Genomic DNA, 12073 nt, shown 5'->3' with positions numbered 1-12073 from the left:
TAATACTAATTAATAGACACATACAAACCCTTGATTTCAAACTTTCCCTGTGTATGTTGGCTCTAAATTTCGGCTACACATTAGAGTTATTGGGGGAACTTAAATTCCCAATGCCTAAACTGTAACCTAAACCAATTAAATCACTACATAAAAGTAAATGAATAAAATAAAGATATTGTTTCCATCTACAATAAAAAATATAAAATAAATAAATAAGTAGTGCATTTAAAAATATACATGATACTACAAGTAATTAGGGAACACATTTAAACAAATTTTTTTGTTGATGGCACTTCTAGACAATACAGTCATCACAGTGTGAATAAGGTCTCAGACTCCCATTCATTTGTTACTTTTGACTCTCTTTATTCTATGTAACCCCCAGCCCCTGACATTCTGTTTCCTCGGGAATATGCTCACAGGAACAGGCCTGCATCATGTACCCTCCAGTAACCTGTTATCACTGACCTTGTTCAAATGCTGACCCACTTGATTCCAGAACAGAGTAAATGAGGTATAATCCTCCTGATCCTCCTGTCCCTGAGAAGGAGTTTACTCAAGAACATGATAACAACAGCATTAGTTATGAAGAAATCACAGAAAGACATTAGTCATGGAGCACTACTTAGGAAGAACTGAAATGTATTTTTATGAAGCAAACTATATACAGCTTAGCTGAGCACAGGCAAATATCTCAAAACTTTTCCCAGAGCCTGGTTCACAGTCAGGACTCAATACCATTTTCTGAATGAATGATGAATATATGTTCAAAGACAAGAGTTTAAGGCAGAGGAAGAGACTCCATTTGTCAAACCCCAGGTTCTATGAGCTCTGAGATCTTTGTAATTTTACAAACCATATTTCTGGTTTCATTCTAATATACGCATAACTTGCAAGCCTGGATAATCCAGCTTCTTCATCTTAACAAAAGATTAGAAGGAATTTACAGAAATTGCCTGGCAAATAGTATGCCTTTACTAAATCAGAAAAATAAATAAGTACATAACGACAAATAGTAAGTACACATCAAGCCAGAGATGTATTGTGTCAGCCACCAGCACACTGGGATGTTAATGACAGTAAACCAGGAGTAACAACCTCACTGTCAGCCCAGTCCTATTTGGACCTTTTCTCTGATACAGTGCTGGTTCTGTATCATCCCTTAATCTCCTTCCATATTTTCCCTTACCAAGCAGATCTCTGCTGTTCCGTGCCTTGTGAGCAGAAAGGCAGCACAGATTCATGTGGATCTGGGGACTAAGTTTGAATGTTTGCCCTGCCACTTATGAACTGCATGACTTTGAATGAACTCTTTTAATTTTTCTGAGCTTTATTTTCATCATCTATAATGATCATCATTTTATAGTAGATGAAAATAATAGTAAACAATGATCGTTTTATAGATGATGAAAGTAACAGTCCCTCCTTCTTGACTGAATAAAGACTAACTAAATTAATAAGTGTAAATGGCTCAGAACAGAGCCTGGTGCAGAGTAGAACTCAATTGATGAGCATTGTATTTATTTATTTATTTATTTATTTATTTAAGAAACATGTTAAGTCTGCACACCAGACACTATTTTTTGATGGGAATAGTCAGCAGCAAGAAACAGTCCAACCATTCTTGCTGAGCCTACCAGTCGCCTCACCCATCACCACATGGTCCGAAGGATGCTGTGATGAGTAGAGTAAAAAGAAGACATCTGATATCTTTGGAGGGGTCAGTAAAGCTTCCTAGAGAATGCAACATTTTAGGAAAGAGGTAGGCTGAATAAAGAGGGAAAAAGAGAGTTCCAGGGATGTAAAAGGCAGTGGAAAGTTCCACTGGTAAGGAAGAGCAAGGAGTACTGAAGGAATGGGAACAAATGCCATTTCAAAGAGCAAAGCATAAAAATGAGGGAACTTATTAAATAGAGGGTTTTCAGACAAGGTTGGCAAGAGCCACATCTCAAAGACCTTTTAAATTGAGTTTACAGATCATCCTAGGGCAATAGGGGACTATAAAAGGAAGCACATAAAAGTCACATTTTTATTTTGAAACTGTCTCTATTGTTAGAAAAGAAAAAGGCTGAGATAAGTAGACCAGTTAGGAAGCTGTTCCAATAATGTGACCCAGTAAGTGGCATGGATGAGATTGGTGATAATGGGAAATGAGAGGGGTAGCTAAAGTTAAGTATTATGAATGAGATAAAATCAAAGTGACTACATAGCAGAGTACATGTCTAATTTTGTGTATACTGAGTTTAAGAAAGAGTTTAAGATAGAATGACCAGTTTACCCAAACAGTCTTGGTGGATGCCTGTTAACTTAATATAATAATTAACCAGTCTTCCTTTTCACTACAGAAACACACCTAGTTTTCATGATGTCTTTAGAAGATCTAAGTGGAGAAGGTGATGATCTTTTGGATAGTGTGGTCTGTCCCTGGAACAAGACTGAGAAGATGGAGGTTTCAGAGTCATGACTTCCAGAGGGTTGTTGTAGCCCTGTGGGTAGATGAGAGAGATTGTAGTGAAGAGAGGAACCTTGAGAAACCAGCGTTCCAACAGATAAAGAGGAGCATTGAACCAGAGTTTGTATACGAACTGCAAACAATCCTCAATCCATATGTGTCATTGCCCAAAGTTTTGTCTAAAGTACAGAGTTCACATCAAATACCTTCCATTGCTCTAATTCTGATTCTGTTTGCTTTTTCATAAATCCCCGAAACTGCTCAGTAGCAACATGGCATGGTAAACTGGACTTTGATATCAGAAAGATTCTAATCTTGACTGTGTCTGTTATTAGCCAGATGACGTTAGAAAAATAATTTACCTGTTTGATTCTTTATTTCCTCAAATAAATCATAAAAATAATGTTTCCCCTCCAATTTACTTCCATGTATAGATAAAATAATGTATTTTATATGCTGACACCTACAGGCATTTTATTAAAAATAACACTACTAGCATTGGTATTAATGTTAAATATTAGCTATATTCTTTCTCAGAACAGTTTAGCTGAATATGTGGTTTGCTAGAATATGCCTTCTCTTCTTTCATGCTTATCGGGGTCCATTTCATTTCCATGTGTACTGGTGTGACTGATATGTTGTTTGAAAGTGTATTTTCTTTTTAATTTCTACTCCCCTTTCCCTTCAGTGCTTGTAAAAACTGAACCCACCCTTTAAGGCCTGTAGCTAATTCTCCACAAGCATATTTCTGATTACTCCTGAACTAGAGAAGGGCCCTCTCACCTTTCACAAGTTTCAGCATTATTTAGGTTGCCTTCTCGTGGAAATTCTTACTTAACCTTTATTCATAGTCAGTTGTGAGCTAGTCATTTTTCCTGAATATTCTTATATTGCTTAGCACATCTTACACAGGCCTAATCTTTATAAATATAAATTGAATGGTGCTGAAAAAAATTGTCAAAATTTATGCACTAATTGTTCTTATTCTTTAACCAAATGAATGATATAATATTCATCTTGCTATAAAACATTACTGAAATGTTTGTATTCATATTTTCTATAATATTCAGGGTTCAGATCAGCACAGATCTGAGAAGCAAATGGTACCTAGGGTCTTGAGGTAAAGTCAGTGAGCTTGGTTGCCAGTTGCAGAGCTTAAAATTAACTCTGTGGGTATTGGGGTGTTGTGGCTCAATGGCAGAGCACTTGCCTCACATATGTGAGGAACTAGGTTCAATCCTCAGCACCACATAAAAGTAAACAAACAAAAATAAATAAAGATATTGTGTTCATGTATAACCAAACCAAATTTTTTTTTAAATTAACTCTGTGTAGAACAGATATGACCCAAAGGTCAACAGGATGGTTGACCCCAAATCCTTTAACCCACTAGGACCTTCTTGTGCCTTAAGATTTATTTACATTTATCCTAATACAAATGTAATGTTTCATCCATCTATGGGGGGGGGGGGCGAACAGAATAACCACCGCTATAGCTTCATTTCCAAGAACTCTGGGATAAGAAGGACTGTCTGCATTTATCCTTGACTTCTTTAGCACTCATTCTCCAGTGCTGTTAAATTCTCTTTACCTGTCTTTTATTTGCTATCTCTTCTCTGTCCTGAACTCCATATTGGATACCCCCTCAATCACTTTTTCAAAGATATACCAATACAAGTTTGCATTAAAGAACTAGAAATCAAACATGAAAAGATCTTTTCAGCTGCATAAATACCATCAGTTCTTCACATAGAGCTTCCTGCCTGGTTACTTTTTCCTTAATTCTTCCCATATAGACCTGGTTTTCACACTCCCTCTCCTCATTCTGATTTTAAGCAGAAAAAACAATCCTCCCCTCTGTTTAATTTGATCCCATCTAGATTATGCTCTAGAGGTGATTTCACCTTTCACATTTTTTTGTCAAAGTATTTTGCTAACACACACAAAAAGACTGTTTTCCTTCATCAAAGTGCTTTACCTTTGATTTTTAGGGGGGTGCTTTTTTTTTTCTTCCTCTACACCAGGAACAGAGAAAAAGGGGTCAGAGTCACATTAGGCGATCGATCTGCTTGTCAAACTTAAAAGGATAAAATGTCTCAAATTCAATAAGGTGAAACAACCCATCAATATAGGTTAAGCAGAGATACAGAAAAGTAAATGAAAGACCAATTGGAAATAAGTTTCACCAAAAGTAAGTTTTATTAACAGCATTAGTTTTTATCTGGGTTGTCTGCTTATGATAGGCTAGGCATGGGTCCTTCTAGAGCAGAACTGGTTTGCATACTCAAATCATAAACTACCTGAGGGAAGCACCATGTTTTGAAAGCGTCTCCTAAAATCCTAGAATAATAACTTGCACAGAAAAATCCTTCCTAAGTACATGTAACGACTTTTTCATATGAAGACCCTCTCTTCTCCTACTCTGTAGCTATGACACAGTACAAAAAATGACAAAAGGAATGTCTGGTCTTATACCATCATCAGCATTACCACTGGTCCCCCGCTCTTTCCTTAGTATCTTTGTCTGTAAAACCACAACAAAATAAAATGTATTTCTCTGGGTGGCATTATGGGAAGTCCAAGATCAAGGTATGAGCAGATTCAATGTATGGTGAAGGTCTATTCTCTATATATGGTGCCATCATGATGCCCACATGGCAGAAGGGATGGAAAGGCAAAAGTAGCTAGAACATGCCCTTTAACCTCTTTTTTAGAAGTACTTAATATATTCATAAGCGTTCTGCCTTGTGATTTAATCACATCCAAAAATGTTCTATGTATCATACTGTGTATTAGGTCCCAATATATGAATTTTAGAGGGACAGATACATTCAATATAGCACTTAACAAAATTAAGTGATAGCCCATTGTTATAGGTGATTCAGAAAAATCCCCTATAGTCCAGAAAGTTCACACTCTGTTGTGGACTATTTGTGTACCCCCAGAACTCATTTGTTAAAGTCTTAATTCCCATTGTGATGGCACCTTTCAGAGATAATTATGGTTAGGGCTTTGTGGTAAGATTAGTTCCTTCCTAAGAAGAGACATCAGGAAGATACCTTGGTTTATGAGGCAACAGCAAAAAGAAGGCCATATATAAACTAGTAAGAAAACCCTCACAAAAATGACCTTTTCTAGAATCTTTACCTTAAATTTTTGAGTCTACGAAACTGAGAAAATAAATTTCCTTTATTTGTCACCTCGGCTGCAGTATCTTTTTATGGCAGTCTGGGCAGAATAAGACACACACACACACACACAAACACACACACACACTCACACCCACACAACCTATCAATATTCTTCTCATGGGAAATACCTGACTTAAAAGCTTAATTATCTATCATTATTAAGCAAATTATACCATTTCTCAGAACATAGACATTGTATTTCTAAACAAGTCCTCTTTATTAGAAAAATGCTCTTATTTATCAGGTACCATAGAAAACATAACATATGTGCTAGTATTCTGTGGTAATTAAGAAATTTGTAACATTTAACTGTGGCTTCACAATTTCTGCCTTGAGAGAAATAATAAAGAGATTCATAATGCATTTGCACTCCTATCCTCAATATTTTGTGGTCATCTTTATATTGAGTCAGTTTTATTTCAAATAATGCATCATGACAAAGTTAACAAGGCCAGCTCTGTCATCTATACTGTTCTAAGTATAGAAGAGCCAATCCTTCAGGCAGTGGGAAGAAGTAGAGGAGTTAATATCTACCTAGTGTTAATGCTATTCTACAAGTTTTTTTCTTATTGAAATTTTAAATATTAAGGGATTGCCTTTCCCATAGGGCAGAGTCATCCTAATTTGGTATATGTTATCCTTAATAGCCATTGGAGCTAAATTCTGTACTACATTCATTTTTAGCCTTTGTTGTAGTGCTCTTGTGCCAACCCTCAAAACTTGGACTAATATTAATGGAAACTTGAGAGTGTATATCTACCTTGCTGGTGTCCCTTTTGATTATTGGAAGATGCATGTGACTCCTGATACTCAATTGTGTAGCTCTTCAAATCACCAACCAAATTAATCCACTTGAGTTGGGTGAGAGCCTTTCTGCACTCAAACAGGATGGGCTCCTTCTCTCTCATTTCTAACACTTCAGTCGTTCAACTCCTTACTTCCCAGTGATACTGGCTCCTTAATTCAAATCTTCTCTTGAGATTCCTAAGACCAGATTTTTAAGGAATCAATCTGTAGAGAATAGATATCATTTGCCTAAATAAGTGAATAAAGAAATTTGGAAAAACATAACTGTGTAACCTGAGTGAAAGAAAACATAATGGAAAGTGACCTACCACTTGCAGTCAACATTTTTAAGTTATTGATCAGATAACTGCTCCATTGTCTAGTGCTGAAGAAATAACACCAGGTTCACAGGAATTCAATAAAATTAACAACATGGCTATTATTCCACCTATCCATCAATCATCATAAGTAGCATTCTATTAAATGATACAAATCTTTCATTAGAAGATTTTTTCCTTTCCCAAGATATATCTCAAAATACTACTTTCTTTGGTGCCAGGCAAGTATTCATCTATTTATTCATCAATTACTCACCCAAGAGAGGTAATCTGAATAATCCTAGATCAATTAGAGTGATGCAAAAGTGAAACCACCATATGGTACATTACTAGGTCTGACAGTTTTAAATATTCAGTTCATGATAAATTTAATTTAGGGGTAATTTTCATTATTTCACATATTTAAATAAACTTATTATTATTATCTTAAAGCATAAATTTTCATGATCCAAAAGGCATGCAATTCAATTTGCCATATTTTCTACTTCGGAAGTCCAGGAGTAAGTTATGATTCTGTGATTTAAAGTTTGTGTGATTGCACTATGATTCTGTGACTGCTGCAACATCACCAACAATAGGAATATTTCAACTCCATTATAATCTTATGGAACCACCATTGTATATGTATACTATCTTTAACTAAAACCTTGTAATACAATGCACGACTATACTTTCTTCTTCACTATCAAATCCATCACATTCTTGGCTAATTTTTGTATTTCTTATCTCAAGAAAAATGTAGCAATATCTTAATGGTTTGGGGGAATTTGTTTGTATTGACATAAATAAATCTTCTTGTCCCTACAGTTCTCTATTATCATTTATTTAATTTAATGCTGGTTACATCATTATTTATTACCATTTTCATTGGTTATGCTACCATGAATTCTGGCTTTCAATCACTCGATGAGAACTACAAGTGCAAGTCTCTAATCATAGTAAATTTATCTTTAAGATTTTTTTAGCAAAAACAAAGAACAACACATCTTCTAACCAGGTTTTCCTCTAAACTCTTAAACCTAAGAATCACTGTCACAGAATCATGGAATGTGATCCCTTTCAGTGATCATTCCACTCCTACCTTATATAGCTGCCAAAAAGAGGATAGATGAAGGCCTATAGTAAAGTGAGAAAACTCATCAATTTACTGTAAGAGATATTTCTGGGGCTTAAGACCAACCTGGGGAAGTACAATGTAACAATGTAAAGCCAAGAGAGGACATAAACTAGAAGGTCCCACTGACATGGCTGATCAATGGTCTCCAAAGCCCTTGGAAGAGATGGTCAAGTCCACCCCTAAAAACTTCAAGACACTTAATGTGGAGCTTGTGGAAACATTGAAGTGACCATCCTGGGTGCAATTGGTAGATTGCATTGGGCAAAAGACACATACCATCTACCTGTACTGTTCATAGAGGCTGCTCTGCTGAAATACAGAAAAGAAGTGCTGAATAGGTCAGCTTAAGTCCAAGAGTCAGTCAAAGCCAGAAACCTAAATTCATCTTTTGTTCAATGTCAAATCACCTGCCCTAACTTCAGAAGAGGGTAAAGCATAAATGGAGCTGATATAAGTAACTTTGAAAAGCAATGTTTTGACTGAAAACTCTAAGGCTAAAGACAAAAGGAACTGTACATAAATACTAAATACTATGCTTTATGTGGTAAATTTGATTTTCATGGAGGCGTGGATCAATAATTCTGAAACTCCTTCTCAAGTACCCTAGACTTGAACAGATAAGTAAATAGAGGGTAGAGAGAGATTAGCTCTTGTTATCAAAGGAGGGTGTTACAAATGGACAAGGATAAGGGCAGGAATAAATTTATAGTTCTAAATTAGGGTCAGAGACATCAGTAATGACTTCATATTTACCTATGTAGATAAAGAGATGCAATTATTCATAAGTGTATATTTATATAAGGATTAATATACATATCTAAATTTCTTAGCTCTAGAAGCAGTGATACATCTTTAGCAGTGAATACAACCAGTGCTCATAACTTTGTAATACCATTCTTTGATAAAAAGAACCAGGCTTCCTTTGGAGAAATGGCTATTTCAGGCATCTGAAAAAGGAAACTATAAAATGAATTCTCAGCATATTATAATGCTAGGAAGGAAAAGGTACTCAAAAAACAAAGTATGGGGGCATGTTAGAGGGATACAGGAGTCAAACTGAAAATAGTCTCAATTGCAAAATCTGGAATAATTTGAGCAATAAGAAATGTAGCATTGGATCATAGCCCAAAGTATAAGACAAATATAGCTGAGCTTACATTGATATAAACAACTGAATAAATAAATAACAAAACTTTCTTACAGAAAAATTCTAAATAATTTATGTAGATTTCCAGAAGCCTAATCCCCTGCCCTCCCTCATTTGAGTATGAACTGAATTTACTTACTCACTTCCCCAAACTAGAATATGTAATGGAGGAAACTAATATTACAATGGAGAAATATGGTGAAGTGATCAATCTGACATCTCTAGTGACAGAGCACACTGATATCATATCATGTGCCCCCTGATATAAGAATAGCTTTTCACACACAGGTCCACACAATCAGTGGGCCTATACCATATTGGTGGTCCAGTATCCTGCGTCATACAGTAGAATAAATACTGGGATGGACAGACAAGGGATTGATACATCTTCCAGGCCACCTTTTTGGAACCAGAGCCAGGCCCCAGACTCCTTGTGCTCAGACTGTCTGATTTTCTCTAGGAATCTGGCTGACCCTATGGGAAGCAGGAAAAACTGGGGCTCAAGGAATGTGCATTTGGAACATATTTTCCCAAAAACTTTTAAGTCCCCCTTGGATGCCTGTGACTGGAAGTGCTGGCAATGGCATCCAGAGAAGCTACCTAGTCTAGTCTCAACTGGGTACAGCTCAGGGGCAGTATCTTGCTCAGAATTTTCAGGTCTGCCTCTCAGGCCTTTAATTAGAGACCCCAGTCTTCATTCTCCCCTCTAGGCTCTTTCCTGCTTTGGGGATGGTTGCAACAAATGTGTTAAGTGTTTGATTCATTTGACCTGAGGCCAAAGGAGGGGTTGCACAGGGATGGGGGCATGGGATGTGGGAGCACAGAACATAACAAGAAAAGAAGGAAACTTTTTTTTTTTTTTAATTTGTGCAAGCATCAGTCTTCAAATAAAATTATAAAGCACTATTTATTAAGAACAAGTTGTGAAATAGTAAGCAAGTCAATATAAAATTTTCAAACTAATAAGACTATAAATGACTAAGTATTTAAACTCCTAGATAAAAGTACGAGATGAGTAATTACTTCCAGGATAAAGGAAGAGAGGCCCAGATTGGGTATAGCATCTCAACTTCTTTATAAGAAACTTATAAAGACACTTGTACTTCATTAGTGCAATATAGTTTAATCACTCCTGGGTATAAGTTCCTCCAGATCACCCAACCCCTTCTTCCAATAATGCTTCTCTGAAACTTATTTTGTGTTTCGTGTATTGGCATTCTAAATTGTCTTAAATTTCTCTGAGAAAGAGGAGAAAGACGCGCTTTTTAAATTTAATTAGCCACCTTTAAAGTCGTCTCCATCTCTTTTGTCCCTCCCTAGTAGTCAGAGAGTCCCAGTAGTAAAAAGGAAGAGACGGGCTGTAATGCCCTACCATACACCTGCCACAGGTGTTATTCTTTCATAATGTTAAAATGCTATTTTGAATGTTTACAATCCATAACTCAGATGAGAATTAACAACTCTTTTCATGAAGTAGCCTCTAAGGAACTAGAAGTCCTCTGCTGAAGTGGGGTGAGAGACAGAAACTTGAAACTTTCACAGATCCACAAAATTTTCAGGATGGAAACACACTTTTGAAAAATAACAGTCCTGGACCAAAATATTAGATTCTTTTTATTTCTTAATAATTATAAAATAGAGCAAAGAGGACAAATGTTTGAAGAAAGTTATGTTTCTTAGAGTGTTGATTTTTACACCAACAGAAAAGACAAACAGATGAATAAAGTCTTAGTCTCTTTCTCTTCTTCTCTGGGCAGGCTGGAAAACAAAAGGAGAAAATAGAAGAGTTATTTATAAGACATCATATATTTTTCCAATGTGTTACAACTAATGCTAAATTGCTTCAGTTGTCTTTCGGCGATTTCCACCAGCAGAAACAATTTAAACCTTCCAAGGCTTGGCTGGGTTCCCTTTTTGTTGAACCAGGGCACAGGATATACCAACATGTAGTGAGGCCCCCTCTTCAACACTAGTTCCACCAGACTCAAGAGGCCTCTATCACCACTCCTCAGGGCTATCTAGCACCTACTCTTACCTAAGTCATACCTAAAGAAAAAAGCTCAGATTTGGAACCCTAGGAAGAAATTTTTCCACTTAGGACTGAAACACATCACATTTGAGAATGACCAAATTTTGGGAGATACAAAATGGCTTGAATGCACAAGTAGGAATTATTATATGGTTAAACAACCTGGTTTTACCAATACTTTTTTTCAGTGCTATTCTATTTTTTATATTCTGCTGCAAAATATTAACCAAAAAAATAGTCAATCATTTTTATGCTCAAATATGTATGTTTTAAAGTGGGCCTTTTGTCATAAGAAGAGAAATTCTATTATACTTTAGCACATTAACATGTTGAAAATTTAGCAGCACATTATTCATTCTATAGTACAAGTTCATATAGGATATATCCCTTATTGAATTGTATTTAGGTTGAACTGTGTGAATCCACTGATATTCATTGATATTTTTAATCTGCAAAAATGTTATTTCATATGGTTCTAATACCTACAGTCTCTGCTCATAAGGCATCACTGAGATGACTCTGCACACAGGTCACATATGTCAGAAGAGGACAATGGTAAACCCTTAAGCTCTTGTTGGAATTTTGAAGTATGACTCCACCTCTTACTATCTTGGTTACCCCTTAAGTAGATAAATTATGTAACCTACCCTTTTATCTATGTGTCCATTTATTCATCTACAAAATGATAATAACAAGAGTACCCAACTCAGACATTATTTTGATAATTATATAAGTTAATTTATATAAAGAGCTAAGAGTAGTGTTTGGTGCTTGTCCATATGGTTCTTGACAAGTGTTCAGTCATCTTTGGTTTTTTAATAATAGTAATTATAATTACTTTTTTTTTTAAGAGAGAGAGAGAGAGAGGGAATTTTTTCTTAATATTTATTTTTTAGTTCTTGGCAGACACAACATCTTTGTTTGTATGTGGTACTGAGGATCCAACCCGGGCCGCACGCATTCCAGGCGAGCACGCTACCACTTGAGCCACATCCCCAGCCCCTAATTATAAT

This window comes from Callospermophilus lateralis, chromosome 8, assembly GCF_048772815.1.
Source record: "Callospermophilus lateralis isolate mCalLat2 chromosome 8, mCalLat2.hap1, whole genome shotgun sequence".
Taxonomy (NCBI): domain Eukaryota; kingdom Metazoa; phylum Chordata; class Mammalia; order Rodentia; family Sciuridae; genus Callospermophilus; species Callospermophilus lateralis.
Note: the sequence above shows the minus strand (reverse complement) of the source record.